At 45.6% G+C, this 25184-nt stretch overlaps 1 protein-coding gene across 2 annotated transcripts in view; it reads left to right on the forward strand.

Moving 5' to 3' along the window:
* UXS1 (UDP-glucuronate decarboxylase 1) overlaps positions 1-25184 on the forward strand; it is a 270558-nt gene that overhangs the window by 116716 nt on the left and 128658 nt on the right. The window lies entirely within an intron of this gene.

The following is a 25184-nucleotide window of genomic DNA, read 5'->3' on the forward strand; positions in this document are numbered from 1 at the left end:
CTAAAAGGAGCCGCGGCCGGCAAAAGACTCACTAGGGTTTGGGCACCCTTTGCTGCATGGCTCATAGGTCCCGAGAATATGTAAGCTATATAATGAATTCTATATGAGACCTCAAAAAACTATAAATCATGACAATTGATTAGAATCCGCCTTTCCTCTGTATGACAACATTGAAGTATTTATGTCTCTGTGCTGCAAACATGTACCTCGCTGTGTGTTCTAATAAAAAAAAAAAAAAGGAAGCATAGTGGAACATTGGACTCCTACTGCTCAGCTCCCATATTCCTCACAGAGTATTCACTGGGGTTTGGCTGAGTCTCTAGCCTGCACTCAGTATGGGCAGCAGTCACTCATCTGTGTGCAAATATAATATCCTCAAAATCTGAGTGCGCAGCAGCTTTCAAGTCCCTGATGCTTCATACTGCATTCCTTACGCCCTAGACTGCGAAGCAGGAACAGCTTCACCATGATTCTGTTTCACTGCTGTGATTTTGGAGTCCTTTTATGATGGTCTCAGTTTTCTGCTCACAATTATTTATATGCTTTGGTTTTGATCCTGTGTTGGCGCCCCAGCCATCCCCAACAGGCCACCACACCATACCGGAGCACCATTTTAATTTCTATTGTTTAGCATTGCGAGGTGAAGGAGAAGGTTCCTCCCACTACAGTTTTTAATTTTCTGTGCTCAGGCTGCCTCTCTTAAGTCTAGGTCAGGAACACCCAGATTTCTGACTTCTGCACCCACTTACGTATTTTCCCTTCATCAGTACCATGTGGAATTTTAATAAACACTACAAAAATCCCATGTCTAAGTAAAATGACAGATTTGCAAATATACATTTAATTTGCCAAATGCGACTGGAACAGTGATGCAGCTTGCCACAGGAACTGATGCTTTGGAGCCACTGCTAGTTGGTTGATAAATGGTGGGGGTAAAGTTCTGGACTCTACCTTGCACCTTTGTTTGGCAGCATGAGCAGATACAGTGAAGCTACCTGCAGTACAGTGACACTGTAGTTGGGTGAGAGCTGTATGTGGACTGGGTCAGAAACTATCTTTGCAAGTCGTTTCTGCTTGCTGCTTATGCATGTAGCTGCAAAATCATGATCTCATTCACAGTAAATTTGTTGGTTTCGGGCTTTACTTTGACATGTTCCTGCGCTGTGGTGATTTGCAAGGGGCAGCCAGAAATTTTGAACTGCAACATTGTTAGAAGGTGCACGGTTATAGAACATTGACTGTGGGTGGTTTGGTGATCTGATCATCTTCATGCAGGTGGCAGTGATAGGTGGTGTTGCTCAGGTCAGTGAATTTATGATGCCAACACTGCACGTGACAATCCACAGTGTATGAAGCATCACCCTTCAAGACTGTTACCTATATATTATCGTACTTGGCAAATAGACAAGGCCTTGAGTCACTTTGATTGATGAAAGGCACCATCACACCACAGATAATGAGTTACTGTTGGTAACCAGCATGGCCTTACTGGACTACATTCTAGTGAAGCTTTTGACTTGCTACCTTCCTGCAGCAACTCAGACCTGGCCATCACTGGCCCTGGAAGCACAGAACATGTCTACTGTATTTCTTAGGTAAATCTAGTCCACCCAGAGGAACATATTTGGCCAGTAAAGTGATAGCTGGCAAAATAATTGCTCTACTAAAAGCATGAGATGAAAAACACAGCTATATGAAAGAACATTTTCAAATGTTATCTGAAAAAATTCATGGTAAGCAAATTGGCATCCCGTCAAACATATAGGGATACATCAGTAAACTGGCATGATAGATCTCTGTAGAGCAGTGGTTTCCAACCTCTCAACTTCTGTGGACCCCCACTTTACCATTACTGGAGCCCAGGGACCCCCATTGAATCTTTATTGGACTCCAGGGACCCCGACTGAGTCATTACGGAAATCTGGGGACCTAATCTGTTAATATTATTTAAGTTTTTAAGCAAGCGCGGATCCTTTGAGACGGCTTCGCGGACCCCAAGACCAAAGGTTGGGAACCACTGCTGTAGAGGATAATATGAAGTTAGGGTAAAAGGCACTTTGCACAATGTTTTGGTTGGTAACCTAAAATATGCCTGGGCTGCTTTTGCTCGTCCTTCATATACTGGACCACATGGGGCTAGTAGGTCGTACTAATGGAAGAATACACATACATATTTTAACTTTGTCCTTCATGACCACCCGCTCCCCACCTTGCTGCTTTGCTGGCTTCATGGTTATTTAATTGTTCACTTTGTTATTGTGCTCAACTTTGTTGAACTCATCTTTGTGTAATCTTGTTGAGCTTATTTAATTTTGTTCTGCCTTTGTTACTTTCTGATGTTTCTCTGCTTAGTCGCTTTCTTGCTGGCTTTTTTTGGCTTTTTTTTCTCTCCGCTGCATCTTGTTCCTGCTTCTTGCCCTTGCAGGCCACACCGCTGCCTCTTAACTCCCCTCCCTCCTCCCAGGACACACTAACTGGAGGCTGCAGTGCGGCTGTGCAGGGGACGCACATAGTGGGTGTACTGCTGGTGTGTGCCAAAGCAAGCCCGTCTGCACTTGGATCACGCCCAGCTCCAGGAACCCTGGTTCTCCAACCGGACGCTGATGCACCGCCTCTGAGCCCTGGATCCCAAACTCTGCAACCACAACACCTGCTGTCTCACGTCTTCACAGTCAACAGTAGGACCTTTTTCCTGCCTTCACAGTCTCTAATCCTGCAACACCAGAGCTCCTGCACACACAATGACAACCTCCACACCGACTGTGCTAACCACAACTGCTTCGGAACGACTTCACGGCCTCATGTTCTAAGCATGATCAGTGTGCAAGCACGCAAACCAGATCTAGGAAGCCATCATCTCTCTCAAACCCCAGCATCATCTTCCTCACCGAGACCAGGCTCAACCCTGCATCTGCTTCCAGCATTGCCTCAGCAACTCCAGGGGGCTATAAGATATCACACCACAACTGCATCAACAAACACAGAGGTGGAATCGCCATCTACAAAGAAACCCATCCACTGCACCACCGTCGCAGACTGCACTACCCCGATCGTGGAACACCTCAATTTCCAACTCAACAGCAAACCCACCATCGGAGGCAGCCTCGCCTGCAGACCTTGAGGACCACACCCCAGTTTCTGCAAAGCCTTCCCCAAATGAATTGTCTCCCTCACTATCGACTCCAAAAACTACATCTTCCTGTGAGACCTCAGTTTTCACTTCGACTACCTCAACAATGCCAACACTGCTAATCTCCTCGAAAGCATGAATAGCTGCCTCACCCAACTAGTCACCGACCCTACATACTACACAGGACACACGCTCAACAAAATCTTCATGGCCTGTTACAGAGTCCAGTACAGCCATTTCACTGAGTTCACCTGGACAGACCACACTATAGTCCACGTCACCATCACAGGATCCCCTGGTACAGCCACCAAGCCTCACAGCACCTCACACCACAGCAGGAAAAACTTTCATAGAACCACTGGACCTATGCCGTCAATACCTCCGCAACCAAGCTATTGGGACCTCCACCTGGATCAATTACTGCACCAGAAGTCGCTCCTGTCAAGCCCACCAAAACTCAAGAGACCCACCTAACAGGCTAGCTGGTATGCCATGAAACTGCGAACTGCAAAACGCAGCTGCAAGCGACTAATAAAGAAATGATGCACCAGCAAGGAGCCTACAGACGGAGTCACCTTCAAGTCATCCCTCACCCAATACCACCAACTACTGAAGGAAATGAAGAGGAGCGCCCTGGCCGACAGCATCGAAGCAAGCTCTAATCACAGCTTAGAACTCTTCAGTGTCGTCAGAGTTCTCCAAACCCTTAGCCACCAAAAACAATATAAAATCTTCTCAAGAACTCTGCAACACCCTGGCAGAGTTCTTCCACAGCACGATCTCCACCATCTACAAAAACTTCAAACCCCAACCCACCACCACCAATGTCCACAGCCTTCTCACTCCCACAGACGCAAACCCTAATGCAGTCTCCGACCACCTGCTCACCGCCTGAGACGAGCTCACCACACAGACACTACAGCCATCATGAACTCCTTCCTCTCAGGAGCACCCACGGACCCCTGTCTCCACCACATTTTCAACCTTGGAAGCAAGATGATTAGCAGTGAGCTCGCCACCATCTTTAACTCATCCATAACCATGGCCACCTTCCCCAAATTATAGAAATACGCAAAAGTCAAATTCCCTCTCAAACCTTTTCCCCATGTAATGATATTTGTATTTTGGCCACTGACTCCACTTTGCACTTAGCCTAGTAGCATACCGTCACATTAGTGACCACCAGCTTCATTATACCTATTGACTTTATTGTAGTATTAGCCACCACCACGTTAAAAGCTGCAAGTATTTTTCATGATAGTGTGCTTCTTGCTCATGTTTTTATTCTGCGCTTTCTTTCTCAACAAGGGCTTATGCTGATAAGAATGTACTAGTAGGGTAGGGAACAGTTTTATTTTGATAGAGGGCACCTTGGGATTTTAGCCAATTCCTGACGTGTTCTTTTCAAAGCTGACCTAAAGTAACCATAATTTTTTAAATAATAAACTTATGCAGTGGGAGGGAGTTTCTAGGATTCCCCTCTCTTCTTTGTTAAACCTATATTAGAGACCCAGGTCGACGGTGGGGAGATTCAGAGACCTCAATCAGGATTGAGACGTCGAATGCCTGATATATTTCCCATGAGGGAAGAATTCTCTTTCTCGTTGCAGTCGAACCGGGGTCAGCAACTTGCTGCCAGGAGAAAGATGAAGCACCAGATAGGCCCCATGGTGATGAATTTTTACTAATTATTTGCTTTGCATTGTGTATCATTATATTATATTATATTTTATATATATGTTCGATGGCATGTGTAGCTGCAGATACACATGCTGTGCACATCCCGCCATCTAGTGTTGGGCTCGGAGTGTTACAAGTTGTTTTTCTTCGAAGAAGTCTTTTCGAGTCACGAGATCGAGGGACTCCTCCCCTTTCAGCTCCATTGCGCATGGGTGTCGACTCCATCTTAGATTGTTTTCTTTCCGCCATCGGGTTCAGACGTGTTCCTCTTCGCTCCGTGGTTCGGAAAGTTAGTTAAATCTCGGAAAAATTTGACGGTATTGTTGATGTTCGGTATCGGGTTAGTTAACACAGATCGACACCGAATCAAGAAGAACTCCGGTAGCCCTTCGGGGCTTCTATTCCCCAGTGGGGCCTGGTCGGCCCGACCGCGTGCGTCCTCAAGGCTAATGGAACGGACCCCATTCCGCTTTTGCCCCGAATGCCACAACAAGTATCCTTACACAGATCAGCATCTGGTCTGTAATTTGTGTTTGTCTCCCGAACACAAAGAAGATACCTGCAAGGCCTGTCGAGCGTTTCGGTCGAGGAAAACGCTAAGAGACCAGAGAGCAAGAAGACTTCAAATGGCGTTGGTGCCGGCAGGACACCAAGACCTGGAGGAAGAAGAAACATTCTCCATCCCGGATTCGGACTCGGACTAGGCCGAAACCGAACAGATGCCGAAAACCGTGAGTAAAACACCCCTGGCCAAAACTCACAGAAAATACATTAAAGCCCATGGGACGCCACGCCGACAGGACATGGCTTAACCCGAATATTAGGTGACCGGCCATCGGCACCGAAAAAGGGCACGCAGGTGTCAAAGTCATCCGACTCTGGTTGAGATACCGGCACAGAACAGACTCGACACCGAGACACCGTGTCAGAGCAATCTCGACATCGAGAACCCGGCACCGAAAAGGATCGGCACCGAGATATCGGAACACCAAAAGCCAAAAAAGTGTCTTCGGACCCGAAAAAAACGGTTCAGAAAGTTTCGATACCAAAACATCCGGCTTCGGAGCCGAAACCAAGTTCCTACACGGAGGAGCAGGGCCTGTCTTCACAAATGCAAGGACACAAATTCGGACAGGAGCTAGAAGCAGGTGAGGCAGATTACACACAGAGAAGGCTCCACATTCAAAAAGAGACAGGAAAAATCAGAACTCTCCCTCCAATCCGAATGAAAAGGAAACTTGCTTTCCAAGAGAAAGACAAACCGCCACAAGCAAAGGTGGCAAAGCAAGTAACTCCGCCACCATCACCACATCACTCACCACAACGATCACCAATGGCCACTCCACCAATGATGCAGTCCCCAATGCATACAGGGATGAGCCAAGATGATCCTGACGCATGGGATCTTTATGATGCGCCTGTATCAGATAACAGTCCTGACTGCTATCCAGCGAGACCATCACCACCTGAGGACAGTACTGCGTACACACAGGTGGTGTCCAGAGCAGCCGCATTTCACAATGTCACCCTGCACGCAGAACCAATTGAAGATGACTTTTTGTTTAATACTCTGTCGTCCACACATAGTCAGTACCAGAGTCTTCCTATGTTACCGGGAATGTTGAAACACTCAAAACAAGTATTTCAAGAGCCTGTGAAAGGCAGGGCCATCACTCCAAGGGTGGAGAAAAAGTACAAACCACCATCAACAGACCCTGTGTACATCACGCAGCAATTAACACCGGACTCAGTGGTGGTAGGTGCAGCTTGCAAAAGGGCGAACTCACACACCTCGGGAGATGCACCACCACCCGACAAGGAAAGTCGCAAGTTCAACGCAGCGGGGAAAAGGGTTGCGGCACAAGCAGCCAACCAATGGTGCATTGCCAATTCACAGGCCTTTCTAGCCAGATACGATAGAGCTCATTGGGACGAAATGCAAAACTTCATAGAACATCTACCCAAAGAGTTCCAAAAGCGTGCGCAACAAGTGGTGGAAGAAGGCCAGAGTATCTCTAATAACCAGATACGGTCGGCAATGGATGCAGTAGACACAGCAGCAAGAACTGTAAATACAGCGGTCACCATATGGAGACACGCATGGCTACGCACCTCAGGATTCAAGCCAGAAATTCAACAGGCTGTGCCGAATATGCCTTTTAACAGACAACAGTTGTTTGGGCCGGAAGTGGACACTGCTATCGAGAAACTTAAAAAGGACACAGATACGGCCAAGGCCATGGGCGCACTCTACTCCCCACAGGGCAGAGGCACATTTAGAAAAACACCGTTTAGAGGGGGGTTTCGGGGGCAGAGCACAGAACCCTCAACCTCACAAACAAGGCCCACATACCAGAGCCAGTACCAGAGGGGAAGTTTTCGGGGACAATACAGAGGGGGACAGTTCCCTAAAACTAGAGGAAAGTTCCAAAGTCCCAAGACCCCGCAAAATAAACAGTGACTTCAGTGTCACAAATCCCCAACACATAACACCAGTGGGGGGGAGACTAACAGATTTATACCAAAACTGGGAGGAAATAACAACAGACACGTGGGTCCTAGCCATTATCCAACATGGTTATTGCATAGAATTCCTACAATTCCCTCCAAATGTGCCACCGAAAACACACAACATGTCCAAACAACACATGGATCTATTACAGCTGGAGGTCCAAGCGTTGTTGCAAAAAGATGCAATGGAACTAGTACCAAATCATCAGAAAGGAACGGGTGTTTACTCCCTGTACTTTCTCATACCCAAAAAAGACAAACCTCTAAGACCCATCTTAGATCTCAGAACCTTAAATCTTTACAGCAAATCAGATCACTTTCACATGGTGACACTGCAAGACGTGATCCCCTTGCTCAAACCAAAAGACTATATGACAACATTAGACCTCAAGGATGCGTATTTCCATATACCCATACATCTTTCCCACAGAAAATACTTAAGGTTTGTAATCCAAGGGGTACATTACCAGTTCAAAGTGTTGCCATTCGGAATAACAACAGCGCTAAGAGTTTTTACAAAATGCCTTGCCGTAGTGGCAGCCCATATCAGAAGACGGCAAATACATGTGTTCCCGTATCTTAACGATTGGTTAATCAAAACCAATACGCAAGAACGGTGTGCTCAACACACAAAATACGTTATAGAAACCCTTCACAAGCTAGGGTTCGCACTCAACTACCAAAAATCACACCTACAGCCGTGTCAAATACAACAGTACTTAGGAGCAACAATCAACACAAAAAAGGGATTGCCACTCCAAGTCCACAAAGGGTACAGGCATTTCAAAACGTAATACAGGCCAGACACCCAAACCAAAGGTTCCAGGTAAAATTAGTGATGAAACTACTAGGCATGAAGTCCTCATGCATAGCCATTGTCCCAAACGCAAGATTACACATGCGGCCCTTACAACAGTGCCTAGCATCACAATGGTCACAAGCACAGGGTCAACTTCAAGATCTAGTGTTGATAGACCGCCAAACATACACCTCGCTTCAATGGTGGAATACTATAAATTTAAACCCAGGGCGGCCTTTCCAAGACCCAGTGCCTCAATACGTGATCACAACAGATGCTTCCATGATAGGATGGGGAGCACACCTCAACCAACACAGCATCCGCATACCTCAACCAACACAGCATCCAGGGACAATGGGACACTCAACAGAAACAACTTCATATAAATCACTTAGAACTACTAGTAGTATTTCTAGCGTTGAGAGCATTTCAACCACTAATAACTCAAACACATTCTTGTCAAAACAGACAACATGACAACAATGTATTATCTGAATAAACAGTGAGGGACACACTCGACACAATTGTGTCTCTTAGCTCAAAAAATATGGCATTGGGCGATTCACAACCACATTCGCCTAATAGCGCAATTCATACCAGGAATTCAAAACCAGTTAGCCGACAATCTCTCTCGGGATCACCAACAGATCCACGAATGGGAAATTCATCCCCAGATACTGCAAACTTACTTCTAAAAGTGGGGAACACCGCAAATAGACCTATTCGCAACAAAAGAAAACGCTAAATGCCAAAACTTCGCATCCAGGTACCCACAGCCTCACTCCAAAGGCAATGCGTTATGGATGAGTTGGTCAGGGATATTTGCTTACGCTTTTGCCCCCTCCCACTCCTTCCGTATCTTGTAAACAAGTTGAGTCGAAACAAACTCAAACTAATACTGATAGCACCAACTTGGGCACAACAACCTTGGTACACAACATTACTAGACCTGTCAGTAGTGCCTCATATCAAACTACCAAACAGACCAGATCTGTTAACTCAACACAAACAACAGATCAGACACCCGAGTCCAGCATCGCTCAATCTAGCGATCTGGCTCCTGAAGTCTTAGAATTCGGACACCTGGACCTTACACAAGAATGCATGGAGGTCATCAAACAGGCTAGGAAACCTACTACAAGACATTGCTACGCAAATAAATGGAAACGGTTTGTTTATTACTGCCATAATAAGCAAATCCAACCTTTACAAGCATCTGCAAAAAACATCGTAAGCTACCTACTACACTTAAAAAAAAATCCAAGTTAGCTTTCTCATCCATTAAAATACATCTAACAGCAATTTCGGCTTATCTGCGAATTACACACTCAACGTCATTATTCAGAATCCCAGTCATAAAAGCATTTATGGAGGGTCTAAAAAGGATTATCCCACCAAGAACACTACCAGTTCCTTCGTGGAACCTCAACATTGTATTAACATGACTCATGGGTCCACCATTTGAACCCATGCACTCATGTGAGATACAGTACTGAACATGGAAAGTAGCCTTCCTAATAGCTATCACATCTCTCAGAAAAGTCCGTGAAATACAAGCATTTACCATACAAGAACCCTTTATACAAATACACAAACATAAAGAAGCTCTACGCACAAATCCAAAATTCTTACCTAAAGTCATTTCACCGTTCCACTTAAATCCAACAGTGGAACTTCCAGTGTTCTTTCCAGAACCAGATTCTGTAGCTGAGAGAGCATTACATACATTAGACATCAAAAGGGCACTAATGTACTATATAGATAGAACCAAACCAATTCGCAAAACAAAACAATTGTTTGTTGCTTTCCAAAAACCTCATACAGGGAATCCAATATCCAAACAAGGCATTGCCAGATGGATAGTTAAATGTATTCAAACCTGTTATATAAAAGCAAAGAGAGAACTGCCTATTACACCAAAGGCACACTCCACTAGAAAGAAAGGTGCCACCATGGCTTTTCTAGGAAACATACCAGTGACTGAAATCTGTAAGGCAGCCACATGGTCTACGCCTCATACATTTACCAAGCATTACTGCGTGGATGTGTTAACCACACAACAAGCCCTAGTAGGACTATCAGTATTAAGAACATTATTTCAAACAGCTTCAACCCCTACAGGCTAAGCCACCGCTTTTGGGGAGTCTATGCACAGCATGTGTATCTGCAGCTACACATGCCATCGAACGGAAAATGTCACTTACCCAGTGTACATCTGTTCGTGGCATGAGATGCTACAGATTCACATGCGCCCTCCCACCTCCCCAGGAGCCTGTAGCCGTTCGAAGTTGACAAAAATTAAAACTTGTACATTTGTATATCTGTAAATATATCACTTTTAGTCACATTATGTACATACATACTTACTCCATTGCATGGGCACTATTTATATATACACAACTCCTACCTCACCCTCGGCGGGGAAAACCATCTAAGATTGAGTCGACGCCCATGCGCAATGGAGCCGAAATCAGAGGAGTCCCTCGATCTCGTGACTCGAGAAGACTTCTTCGAAGAAAAACAACTTGTAACACTCCGAGCCCAACACTAGTTGGCGGGATGTGCACAGCATGTGAATCTGCAGCGTCTCATGCCACGAACAGATGTACATTGGGTAAGTGACATTTTCCATATATATATATATATATATATATAAATAATAATGTATATGCTCGATGGCATGTGTAGCTGCAGATACACATGCTGTGCATTATCCTGCCATCTAGTGTTGGGCACGGAGTGTTACAAGTTGTTTTTCTTCAAAGAAGTCTTTTCGAGTCACAAGACCGAGGGACTCCTCCCTTTCGGCTCCATTGCGCATGGGCGTCGACTCCATCTTAGATTGTTTTCTTTCCGCCATCGGGTTCGGACGTGTTCCTCTTCGCTCCTTATTTCGAATCGGGAAAGTTAGCTAATTATCGAAAATTCGACGGTATTGTTTGCGCTCAGTACCGGTTTATTGTTAGTATATCGACACCGATTGTAGAAGCACTCCGGTGGCCCTTCGGGGCTTCCACTCTAAAGCGGGGCCTGGTCAGCCCGACCGCATCCATCGTCGAAACTCATGGACCGGACCCCCTTCCGCTTCTGCCCGAATTGCCACGCCAAGTATCATTAAACAGACCTACACTTGGTCTGTAATCTGTGTCTATCACCGGAACACAGGGAGGATACTTGCGAGGCCTGTTGGGCATTTCGGTCGAAGAAGACCCTACGCAATCGAAGAGCCAGAAGACTTCAAATGGCGTTGACACCGGCCGAACAGATCAACGTCTAGGAAGAGGAGAGAATCTCCATTCAAGAATCGGACTCGGACGACTCCGAAAGTGAGCAGCCGAAGGCACAGCAAAAAACTGTGAGTAAACCTGCCCCGGCCAAGACTCACTCCAAGATTATAAAGGCCAAGGGGATGCCACCGCCAACAGGCCATGGCTTAACCCGAAATCACGGTGACCAACCATCAGCACCGAAAAAGGCCTCCCAACAGCCGAAGACATCCGACTCCGGTTGCGATACCGGCTCCGAACCATCTCGGCACCGAGAGTTCGACACACCCAAAGTGAAAAAGGTTTCCTCAGAGCCGAAAAAGACCGTTCCGAAACCTTCGGTGTCGAAAAAGGCAGCCTCGGAGCCGAAAATAGGCTCCTATACAGAAGAGCACGGACTTTCCAGCCAAATGCAAGAGCATAGATTTGAGCAGGAATTAAGTATGGGAGAGCCAGACCATACTCAAAGGAGGCTGCACATCCAGAAAGAGACTGGTAAAATTCAAACTCTTCCTCCAATAAAAAGAAAGCTAGCATTTCAGGAGTCGGATATGCAGCCAAATGCAAAGGTGGCAATAGACAAAACACCACCACCAAGGTTTTCGCCACAGCCTTCTCCACTGCACTCACCCCAGCTGTCCCCGGTAACAACACCCCCAATGCAGTCACTAGCTCACATGGGGATGACACAGAATGACCCGGATGCATGGGACTTATATGATGCACCGGTCTCCGACAATAGTCCTGACTGTTACCCGGCAAGGCTGTCACCTCCAGAGGACAGCACTGCATATATGCAGGTGTTATCAAGGATCAGCTACTTTCCACAATGTAGCAATGCATACGGAGCCAACAGAAGATGACTTCTTATTTAACACCTTGGCATCCACCCACAGCTCTTATCAAAGCTTGCCAATGCTCCCAGGCATGCTCAAGCACACCAAACAGGTGTTCCAGGACTCAGTGAAAGGCAGAGCTATCACGCCTAGGGTGGAGAAAAAATATAAACCTCCCCCGACGGACCCTGTGTTTATAACACAGCAACTAACACCAGATTCGGTGGTCGTGGGAGCGGCCAGAAAGAGGGCAAACTCCCAATCATCAGGAGACGCACCACCGCCTGACAAGGAAAGTCGGAAGTTCGATGCTGCGGGGAAACGGGTGGCAGCACAGGCAGCCAATCAATGGGGGATTGCCAACTCTCAGGCTCTGCTGGCTCGCTACGACAGGGCGCACTTGGACGAGATGCAACATATAATACAGCACTTGCCCAAGGAGCACCAGAAACGTGCCCAACAGGTTGTAGAGGAAGGACAGGCAATTTCCAACAACCAGATAAGGTCTGCACTGGACTCGGCAGACACAGCAGCACGGACAGTGAACACTGCAGTAACCAATCGCAGGCATGCATGGTTACGGAGCTCAGGATTTAAGCCGGAAATCCAGCAAGCTATGCTAAATATGCAGTTTAACCAGGAACAATTGTTTGGCCAGAGGTGGACACGGCAATTGAAAAACTAAAGAAAGACACAGACCCGGCCAAAGCCATGGGTGCGCTCTACTCCCCACAAAGCAGAGGCACTTTTAGAAGACCACAGTTCAGAGGGGGGGTTTCGTACCCAAACCCCAGAGCCATCCACCTCACAAGCCAGATCCACCTATCAGGGGCAGTACCAAAGAGGAGGGTTTCGAGGATCATACAGGGGTGGACAATTCCCAAAAGCAAGGGGGAAATTCCAAAGCCCTAAAACACCTCAAGCCAAACAGTGACTTCAATGTCACAAACCCCCAACACTCAACACCAGTGGGGGGGAGACTTACTGCATGCTACCAAAACTGGACAAACACGACGGACGCATGGGTCCTAGCCATTATCCAACATGGTTATTGCATAGAATTCATACATTTCCCACCAGATGTGCCCCCAAGAGCACACAATATGTCCAAACAACACTTAGACCTGTTACAGCTAGAAGTCCAAGCATTGTTACAAAAACAAGCAATAGAACTAGTACCCAACCATCAAAAAGAAACAGGTGTCTACTCCCTGTATTTCCTAATTCCACAGAAAGACAAAACATTGAGACCCTTATTAGACCTCAGAACACTGAATCTCTACATCAAATCAGATCACTTCCACATGGTAACACTTCAAGACGTGATTCCCTTGCTCAAAAAACAGGACTACATGTTAACGTTAGATCTCAAGGATGCATATTTCCACATACCCATACATCCTTCTCACAGGAAATACTTAAGGTTTGTAATCCAAGGCGTGCATTACCAATTCAAGGTGTTACCATTCGGGATAACAGCCCCAAGGGTATTCACAAAATGCCTTGCAGTAGTAGCCGCTCATATAAGGAGACAGCACATGCACATATTCCCATACTTAGATGATTGGTTAATAAAAACAGCACTCAACAACAGTGTCTTCTTCACACACAATACGTTATAGAAACTCTACACAAACTAGGGTTCTCTATAAATTACCAAAAATCACATCTACAACCATCCCAAATACAACAATACATGGGAGCAACACTCAACACACAAAAGGCGATTGCCACTCCAAGTCCACAAAGAGTACAAGCCTTCCAGAATATAATATTAAACATGCAGCCAAACCAACACTACCAGGTGAGGTTTTTAATGAAACTTCTAGGCATGATGTCTTCATGCATAGCCATTGTCCCAAACGCAAGACTACACATGCGGCCCTTACAACAGTGCCTAGCAAGACAATGGACACAAGCACAGGGTCAACTCCAAGATCTAGTGTTGATAGACCGCCAGACACTTCTCGCTTCAATGGTGGAACCCTATAAATTTAAACCAAGGGCGGCCATTCCAAGACCCAGTGCCTCAATACGTGAGCACAAAAGATGCTTCCATGATAGGGTGGGGAGCACACCTCAACCAGCACAATATACAGGGACAATGGGACATTCAACAAAAACAACTGCACATAAATCATTTAGAACTGTTGGCAGTGTTTCTAGCATTGAAAGCATTTCAACCACATTCTTGTCAAAAGAGACAACATGACGACAATGTATTACCTCAACAAACAAGAAGGAAACGCAAAATGCCAAAACTTTGCGTCCAGGTACCCACACCCTCTGTCCAAGGGCAATGCGTTGTGGATGAGTTGATCAGGGATATTTGCTTACGCTTTTCCCCCTCTCCCACTCATTCCTTATCTGGTAAACAAATTGAGTCAAAACAGACTCAAACTAATACTCATAGCACCAACCTGGGCACGTCAACCGTGGTACACAACACTGCTGGATCTATCAGTGGTACCTCATTTCAAATTACCAAACAGACCAGATCTGTTAACCCAACACAAACAACAGATCAGACACCCGAATCCAGCATTGCTCAATCTAGTAGTCTGGCTCCTGAAGTCTTAGAATTTGGACACTTAGACCTTACACAAGAATGTATGGAGGTCATTAAACAAGCTAGGAAACCTACTACAAGACATTGTTATGCAAACAAATGAAAAAGATTTGTTTACTACTGCCACAATAATCAAATTCAACCACTACATGCTTCAGCAAATAACATTGTAAGTTACTTATTGCACTTACAAAAATCTAAACTAGCATTCTCTTCTGTTAAAATACATCTCACAGCGATATCTGCCTATCTGCAGATTAAACATTCAACATCGCTTTTTCGAATCCCAGTCATCAAAGCATTTATGGAAGGATTAAAAAGAATCATACCCCCGAGAACACCACCAGTCCCTTTGTGGAACCTCAATATTGTATTAACACGACTCATGGGACCACCATTTGAACCCATGCACTCTTGTGAAATGCAATACTTAACTTGGAAAGTAGCCTTCCTGATAGCTATCACATCTCTTAGAAGAGTAAGTGAAATACAAGCATTTACTATACAAGAACCCTTTATACAAATACATAAACATAAAGTGGTTCTCCGTACAAATCCCAAATTCTTTACCAAAAGTTATATCACCATTCCACCTAAACCAAACAGTGGAACTCCCAGTCTTTTTTCCACAACCAGACTAAGTAGCAGAAAGAGCCTTACATACGTCAGACATCAAAAGAGCACTAATGTATTACATTGACAGAACAAAACAGTTTCGCAAAACAATTATTTGTAGCCTTCCAAAAGCCTCATGCAGGGAATCCTATATCCAAGCAAGGCATTGCCAGATGGATAGTAAAATGTATTCAAACCTGCTATATTAAAGCAAAAAGGGATCTACCTATTACACCAAAGGCGCATTCCACTAGGAAAAAAGGTGCCACAATGTTTTTTTTAGTGAATATACCTATGACAGAAATTTGTAAGGCAGCCACATGGTCTACGCCTCATACATTCACAAAACATTACTGTGTAGATGTGTTAACAACACAACAAGCCACAGTAGGACAGGCTGTATTAAGAACATTATGTTCGATGGCATCTGTCGCTGTAGATACACATGTTCTGCATAGCTCGCCATCTGGTGTTGGGTCGGAGTGTTACAAGTTGTTTTTCTTCGAAGAAGTCTTTCGAGTCACGGGACCGAGTGACTCCTCCTTCTGTCTCCATTGTGCATGGGCGTCGACTCCATCTTCGATTTGTTTTCTTTCCGCCATCGGGTTCGGACGTGTTCCTGTCGCTCCGAGTTTCGGAACGGAAAGTTAGTAAATATCGGAAGATTTTCGTCGGTATTGTTGCGTTCTGGATCGGCGTAGTTAGATTCAACACCGCATCGAAGATCGACGCGTTCCGGTGCCCTTCGGGGTAGTTTTCAATCCCCCGTCGGGGCCTGGTCGGCCCGACCGCGTGTCGAACAACGCCGATGGAACGGACCCCGTTCCGTTTTTGTCCCAAATGCCACAACAAATACCCGTATACAGACCAACATTTGGTCTGTAACCTGTGCCTGTCACCTGAGCACAGTGAGGAGACTTGCGAGGCCTGTCGCGCGTTCCGGTCCCGAAAGACACTCCGTGACCGTCGAGCCAGGAGACTTCAGATGGCGTCTACGCCGACAGCGCACCGAGAGTTCGAGGAACAAGAGGAAGAAGAAACCTTTTCGATCCACGAATCGGACTCCGAGGAATTCGACGATCAAAGAACCGTGAGTAAGACGTCGAAAACAACACATAAGAAAAGTGACAAGGCCCAGGGGACGCCACTGCCACCAGGCCATGGCTCCACCCATAAATTCGGTGACCGACCATCGGCACCGAAAAAGGCCCAAACAGTGCCGAGATCGTCCGACTCCGGTCGAGACACCGGCACGCAGCCTTCTCGGGATCGAGAAAGTGCTGGAGAAAAGCAACGACACCGAGATAGCGGTGTAGAAACGGCTCGACGCCGAGACAGCGGCACCGACGAAGATCGACGCCGAGAGGTTTTGACTCCAAAAAAGAAAAAAGCCACCTCGGAGCCGAAAAAAGATACAGGCAGAGTTTCGGTGCCGAAACAACCCGTAACCGACCCAGGTCCAGGCTCTTATACAGAGGAGCAATCACTGTCCTCTCAGATGCGAAAGCATAGGTTTGAGGAAGAGCTGCAATCCACCGAAGTGGACCATACGCAAAAACGTATTTTCATACAGCAGGGAACAGGAAAAATAAGCACCCTTCCCCCTATTAGGAGAAAAAGGAGACTGGAGTTTCAAACAGATCAGGCGCCACAAACAAAAATGGTGAAAAAGGTGACTCCGCCACCCTCTCCTCCGCCTGTAATTAACGTCTCACCAGCACAAACTCCGTCACATTCCCCGGCTCACACCACCATGAGCCAAGGTGACCAGGATCAAGACGCTTGGGACTTATATGACGCCCCAGTGTCGGACAACAGTCCGGAGGCATATCCAACAAAGCCCTCACCACCAGAAGACAGCACAGCATACTCTCAAGTGGTGGCTAGAGCAGCACAATTCCACAACGTAAACCTCCACTCAGAACAAGTCGAGGATGACTTTTTATTCAACACCCTCTCCCCACCCACAGCTCCTACCAAAGCCTGCCTATGCTGCCAGGTATGCTTCGGCACGCAAAGGAAATCTTCAAGGAGCCGGTCAAAAGTAGGGCAATAACGCCAAGGGTGGAAAAGAAATATAAGGCACCTCCTACAGACCCTGTTTTCATCACCACACAGCTGCCACCAGATTCCGTTGTAGTAGGAGCAGCTCGGAAAAGAGCCAACTCCCACACATCTGGGGATGCACCACCCCCAGATAAAGAGAGCCGCAAGTTCGATGCAGCTGGAAAAGGAGTCGCAGTACAAGCTGCAAACCAGTGGTGCATCGCTAACTCTCAAGCACTACTTGCGCGCTATGACAGAGCCCATTGGGATGAGATGCAACACCTCATCGAGCATCTACCCAAGGAACTACAAAAGAGGGCAAAGCAGGTGGTTGAGGAAGGACAGAACATATCAAATAACCAGATACGATCCTCTATAGACGCAGCTGACACAGCTGCAAGAACAATTAATACATCTGTGACCATTAGATGGCACGCATGGCTAAGAACGTCTGGGTTCAAACCAGAGATACAGCAGGCAGTGCTCAATATGCCATTCAACGAAAAACAACTGTTCGGACCAGAAGTGGACACTGCAATCGAAAAACTAAAAAAAGACACTGACACTGCTAAAGCCATGGGCGCACTCTACTCCCCGCAGAGCAGAGGAACCTACAGCACCTTCCGCAAGACACCCTTTAGAGGGGGGTTTCGGGGTCAGGCCACACAAGCCAGCACCTCGCAGGCAACACCGTCCAGCTACCAGGGACAGTACAGGGGAGGCTTTCGGGGCCAATACAGAGGAGGGCAATTCCCTAGGAATAGAGGAAAATTTCAAAGCCCCAAAACCCCTACAACCAAGCAGTGACTCAGATGTCACTCACCCCCTCCACACAACACCAGTGGGGGGAAGAATAGGTCATTATTACAAAGCATGGGAGGAAATAACTACAGACACTTGGGTCTTAGCAATTATCCAACATGGTTATTGCATAGAATTCCTACAATTCCCTCCAAACATACCACCAAAAGCACAGAATTTATCAAAACAACATTCTGAACTTCTGGAAATAGAAGTTCAAGCACTATTGCAAAAGAATGCAATCGAATTAGTACCAAACACACAAACAAACACAGGAGTCTATTCACTGTACTTCTTAATACCAAAAAAGGACAAAACACTGAGACCAATCCTAGACCTCAGAATACTAAACACCTACATCAAATCAGACCACTTTCACATGGTCACGCTACAAGAAGTGTTACCATTGCTAAAACTACAGGACTACATGACAACCTTAGACCTCAAAGACGCGTATTTCCATATACCAATACATCAATCGCACAGAAAATACCTACGGTTCGTATTCAAAGGAATACATTACCAATTCAAAGTATTGCCTTGTGGTTTAACAACCGCACCAAGAGTCTTTACAAAATGTCTAGCAGTAGTGGCTGCACACATCAGAAGGCAGCAAATACATGTATTCCCGTATCTAGACGACTGGCTAATCAAAACCAATTCACTAACAAAGTGCTTACACCACACAAATCAAATCATACAAACCCTCTACAAACTAGGTTTCACCGTCAACTTTGCAAAATCCAACATTTTGCCGTGCAAAGTACAACAATACCTGGGAGCCATAATAGACACAACAAAGGGAGTAGCCACTCCAAGTCCACAAAGAATTCAAAATTTCAACAAGATCATACAACGCATGTATCCAACACAAACAATACAAGCAAAGATGATATTACAACTCCTAGGCATGATGTCTTCATGCATAGCCATTGTCCCGAACGCAAGACTGCACATGAGGCCCTTACAACAGTGCCTAGCATCACAATGGTCACAAGCACAGGGTCACCTTCTAGATCTGGTGTTGATAGACCGCCAAACTTACCTCTCGCTTCTATGGTGGAACAGTATAAATTTAAACAAAGGGCGGCCTTTCCAAGACCCAGTGCCACAATACGTGATAACTACAGATGCTTCCATGACAGGGTGGGGAGCACACCTCGATCAACACAGCATACAAGGACAATGGAACGTACATCAAACAAAACTGCATATAAATCACCTAGAAATGCTAGCAGTTTTTCAAGCATTAAGGGCTTTCCAACCAATTATAACTCACAAATACATTCTTGTCAAAACAGACAACATGACAACAATGTATTATCTAAACAAACAGGGGGGGACACACTCAACGCAGTTGAGCCTTCTAGCACAGAAGATATGGCGATGGGCAATTCACAACCACATTCGCCTAATAGCACAGTTTATTCCAGGGATCCAGAATCAACTTGCAGACAATCTCTCTCGAGATCACCAACAGGTCCACGGATGGGAAATTCACCCCCAAATTCTAAACACTTACTTCAGACTCTGGGGAACACCTCAAATAGACTTGTTTGCAACAAGAGAGAACGCAAAATGCCAAAACTTTGCATCCAGATACCCACACAGGCAGTCCCAAGGCAATGCCCTATGGATGAACTGGTCAGGGATATTTGCCTACGCTTTTCCTCCTCTCCCTCTCCTTCCTTATCTGGTAAACAAATTGAGTCAAAACAAACTCAAACTCATATTAATAGCACCAACTTGGGCAAGGCAACCCTGGTACACAACACTGCTAGACCTATCAGTAGTACCCCACATCAAATTGCCCAACAGGCCGGATCTGTTAACACAACACAACCAACAGATCAGACATCCAGATCCAGCATCGCTGAATCTAGCAATCTGGCTCCTGAAATCCTAGAATTCCGACACTTACAATTTACCCAAGAATGTATGGAAGTCCTAAAGCAAGCCAGAAGGCCGTCCACTAGGCACTGCTATGCAAGTAAATGGAAGAGGTTTGTTTGCTACTGCCATCATAATCAGATCCAACCTTTACACGCAACTCCAAAGGATGTAGTGGGTTACTTGCTTCACTTACAAAAATCTAACCTAGCCTTCTCTTCCATTAAAATACACCTTGCAGCAATATCTGCATACCTGCAGACTACCTATTCAACTTCCCTATATAGGATACCAGTCATTAAAGAATTCATGGAAGGCCTTAAAAGAATTATACCACCAAGAACACCACCTGTTCCTTCATGGAACTTAAATGTTGTCTTAACAAGACTCATGGGTCCACCTTTTGAACCCATGCACTCTTGCGAAATACAGTTCCTAACCTGGAAGGTTGCATTTCTCATCGCCATTACATCTCTAAGAAGAGTAAGCGAAATTCAGGCGTTTACAATACAAGAACCTTTTATACAACTACACAAAAATAAAGTCGTCCTAAGGACTAATCCTAAATTTTTACCAAAGGTTATTTCACCGTTCCACCTAAATCAAACAGTGGAACTACCAGTGTTCTTCCCACAGCCAGATTCCGTAGCTGAGAGGGCACTACATACATTAGATGTCAAAAGAGCATTAATGTACTACATTGACAGAACGAAAAACATCAGAAAGACTAAACAACTATTTATTGCATTCCAAAAACCTCATGCAGGGAAACCCAATATCAAAACAAGGTATAGCCAGATGGATAGTTAAATGCATCCAAATCTGCTACCTTAAAGCAAAACGACAACTGCCCATTACACCAAGGGCACACTCAACCAGAAAAAAAGGTGCTACCATGGCCTTTCTAGGAAACATCCCAATGCAAGAAATATGTAAGGCAGCCACATGGTCTACGCCACACACGTTCACCAAGCACTACTGTGTAGACGTGCTATCCGCACAGCAAGCCACAGTAGGTAAAGCGGTGTTAAGAACATTATTTCAAACCACTTCCATTCCTACAGGCTGAGCCACCGCTTTTGGGGTGATAACTGCTTACTAGTCTATGCAGAACATGTGTATCTACAGCGACAGATGCCATCGAACTGAAAATGTCACTTACCCAGTGTACATCTGTTCGTGGCATCAGTCGCTGGAGATTCACATGTGCCCACCCACCTCCCCGGGAGCCTGTAGCAGTTCGGAAGTTAGCTTCAACTTTGTACATTTGTATATATATTATTTTAACCTTAAATAGGTACATACTTAGTCACTCCATTGCATGGGCACTATTACTACAACACAACTCCTACCTCACCCTCTGCGGGGAAAACAATCGAAGATGGAGTCGACGCCCATGCGCAATGGAGACAGAAGGAGGAGTCACTCGGTCCCGTGACTCGAAAGACTTCTTCGAAGAAAAACAACTTGTAACACTCCGACCCAACACCAGATGGCGAGCTATGCAGAACATGTGAATCTCCAGCGACTGATGCCACGAACAGATGTACACTGGGTAAGTGACATTTTCATTCAGACAACTTCAACTCCTACAGGCTAAGCCACCGCTTTTGGGGAGATTACTGCTTACTAGTCTATGCACAGCATGTGTATCTGCAGCTGCACATGCCATTGAACGGTAATTGTCACTTACCAGTGTACATCTGTTCGTGGCATGAGACGCTGCAGATTCACATGCGCCCTCCCATCTCCCTGGGAGCCTGTAGCCGTTATAAGTTGAATGAAACTTGTAAATTTGTAAATAAATACTATTCTTATACACATTATGTACATACATACTTACTCCATTGCATGGGCACATTTACTATATTCACAACTCCTACCTCACCCTCTGCGGGGAAAACAATCTAAGATGGAGTCGACGCCCATGCGCAATGGAGCCGAAAGGGAGGAGTCCCTCGGTCTCGTGACTCGAAAAGACTTCTTTGAAGAAAAACAACTTGTAACACTCCGAGCCCAACACTAGATGGCAGGATAATGCACAGCATGTGAATCTGCAGCGTCTCATGCCACGAACAGATGTACACTGGGTAAGTGACATTTTCCATATACATATATGGGTATTTGTATCTTTGCGTACATATATTGCTGTGTATATAGCAGTGGAGAATCATTTGTACATGTTTTCATTTTATTGCTGTGACCATTTTTAAGCTTGTGCTTTCAGCATGCTAATCTCCTGTACGAACCTTGCGAAGTGATTTAATAAATGTCTTCTTTAGACTAAGAAGCACATTCCAGAGATTTTTGTCAGTGCATGAGTGATTCATCTCTGTCATTAGTGAAGCAAAACACCCCGACCCCAGCAAACTCGAGAACTACGTCCCTCCTCTCTGCTCCCCTTTCCGGCCAAAGTACTTGAAAAGGCTATCAACTGCCAACTCATAGAACACCTGGAGATTAACAGTACTTTTGGACCCCTCCCAATCTGGATTCCACCCCACCCAAAGCACCAAAACCACCATGATCGCTGCCACTTACCACATCAGGACCCTACTTGACTGGGGAGAAATAGCGACCCTGCTCCTCCTCAACCTCTCAACCACATTCAAGACTGTCTCATCACACCCTTATCAAGAGGCTTCATCACATCGGAATCCAAGGAGACACCCTCAAATGGTTGGCATCCTTCCTCACTGAAAGAACCCAGATAATCCGCCTGCAACATTTCACCTCTGAACCAAAGTGCATCATCTGCAGCGTCCCTCAAGGCTCATCCCTCGGCCCTACACTGTTCAACATGTACATGCCTCCCTCGGACAACATCAGAACCCACAGAATGAACATCATATCCTATGTGGACGACATCCAGCTCTCGGAGAGGACTATCGGAAGGCCCCTCCACCACGAAGGCCAACTTTTGCAGATACATGATGGGCATCTCCAACTGGATGAATAACAAATGCCTAAAACTCAAGACAGACAAAAAACGGAAGTGTTGATCTTCGGGAACACCTCCCCGTGAAACGACTCCAAGTGGCCTACCGAACTAGGACCAGCACCCATTCTGACAGGCCACACTCACAACCTGCAGCCGGAGATGCCAAGGAAGAGTGAGATGAATGCCCGGAGGAATCAACACCCCCTTCACAAGCTGGGCTACTCAGAGACCGGCTCTTGCGGATGGAGTACTCTTCCACCCAGCTATAGCCTTGCTGGTTTTGCTAGACACACCAGTGGCTTAGTTTCCCCATTTGGTTAGGCATAATTTATCTGTCCCTGTGATTGCAGGACCCACCCGGAGTGGACGAATGGTTTTGCCTCTTTCAAGTGACCTTGAGCAGAGCGTGTCGCACGTTTGTTTGCATTTTTCTGGTACACATGGAATTTCTCACAGCTATCAGGTGAAAAAAGGCACTTCCTTCTTCCTTAAGTCCTGAAGAGGCCAAGAATAGCAAGGGCCGAAACGTGTTAACATTTTGCTGTGGAGGAGTTATTCAGGCATGAACATACTTCAATAATTAATCAGGACACCTCTCTAAGCGATAGAGGACAGGACTGTACTCCATGTGATATCACTTAAAAGGACTACCTTCTGTGGGGACTATATGAAAAGGAACATAGCCGCATTGCACAAACTTGTTTGGAAGATTGAAGCAAGACTTTGCCTGTTACATTGATTTTGTTATGTAAATCATTTTTTTTCCATTGCTTGTTGTATGTGTTTACCTCAATGTTTTATTTTTGAAAAAAAACAAAAGCAGACTCCAGATATTTTTACCAAAAGTGAGGATTATTATGTTAACAAGAAGTAAAATAAATCATGTACACTATATACATACTTTTGTGCCAGTGAGTAATTTAAGTATTCATTGAGGCACGAATTGATATATGATCTTTTCCCATAATATGCTATATTTATATTTAGCTGGTTTAATGCCAGTGTATAGTGGGGTTATAAGGACACACTCCTAGATATTGATACACACTTGCAACCTTGGCATCATTCTGGACAGCAAGTACACATAAAAAAAACCGACCAATGCAGTCTCCCCCACCTGCTTTCTCACACTTCACATGCATGGTAAGATCTTCAAGTGTCTCCTCGCCAACAACAAATGAACCGTCACTCAAGCCCTAGTCACCAGCCGGATGGACTATGGCAACGCACACTACGTAGGAATCACCACGCTCCCCCGAAGGGACTGCAGACCATACAGAATTCAGCAGCCATACTCCTCCTCGACGTCCCAAAATGGACCCACACCACCCGACCTAAAAAAATAAAAATAACTCCACTGGCTCCCTATTCAAAAGAGATGTCAGTTTACGATGCTGATCCATACCTACGAGGTCCTTCATAGACGCATGTGCTCCTCTTCACTCTCCTTCACACATCCCCCCCTTGCAACCGCCAAAGCAACAGTAGAGACCGCTCCTCCTATCTCGCGGCGAAATCATGGCGCTACCTTCTCCTTCACCTCCAGACCTCATCCTCTCTTTTGATATTCAGGAAAGGACTAAAGATCTGTCTGTTCAGCTAAACTACCTGGCAGCTATGTTCTCAGCTCCTGGACGCCCTTGCAAGTGATTAGCCACACTATACATCCTGTTTGTTTGATCTATCTTTCTGGTACCTACACTTTCTGCCATTTTAAACTTCTACACACCCCGTGGACAGCATGAATACACACTTGTAGCTTGTTGGCATTATCCCTAACAAATATGTATTCTGTGCTTCAGTGATGGGAAATTATGTGTCTGGCTCCTCAGCCTGCGATGGATACACTATGCCTAATTTTTAACATCCAGCACTGCCTTTTTACTGCAGCAATGTTCACTTCTCTCCTGTGTGGGGATGTTTCTTTAAAAGATTTACAGGGTATGTTTGGGATATAGGGAATTACCCTTATTGGTACTTTTAATTGCAAAGGGTAAATAATATGGATCAGTGGTTCCCAACCTTTTGACTTCAGTGGACCCTCACTTTATCATTACTGGAACCTGGGGACCCCCACTGAATCATTATTAGAATCTGGGG

This window comes from Pleurodeles waltl, chromosome 8 (genome assembly GCF_031143425.1).
Source record: "Pleurodeles waltl isolate 20211129_DDA chromosome 8, aPleWal1.hap1.20221129, whole genome shotgun sequence".
Classification (NCBI taxonomy): Eukaryota; Metazoa; Chordata; class Amphibia; order Caudata; family Salamandridae; genus Pleurodeles; species Pleurodeles waltl.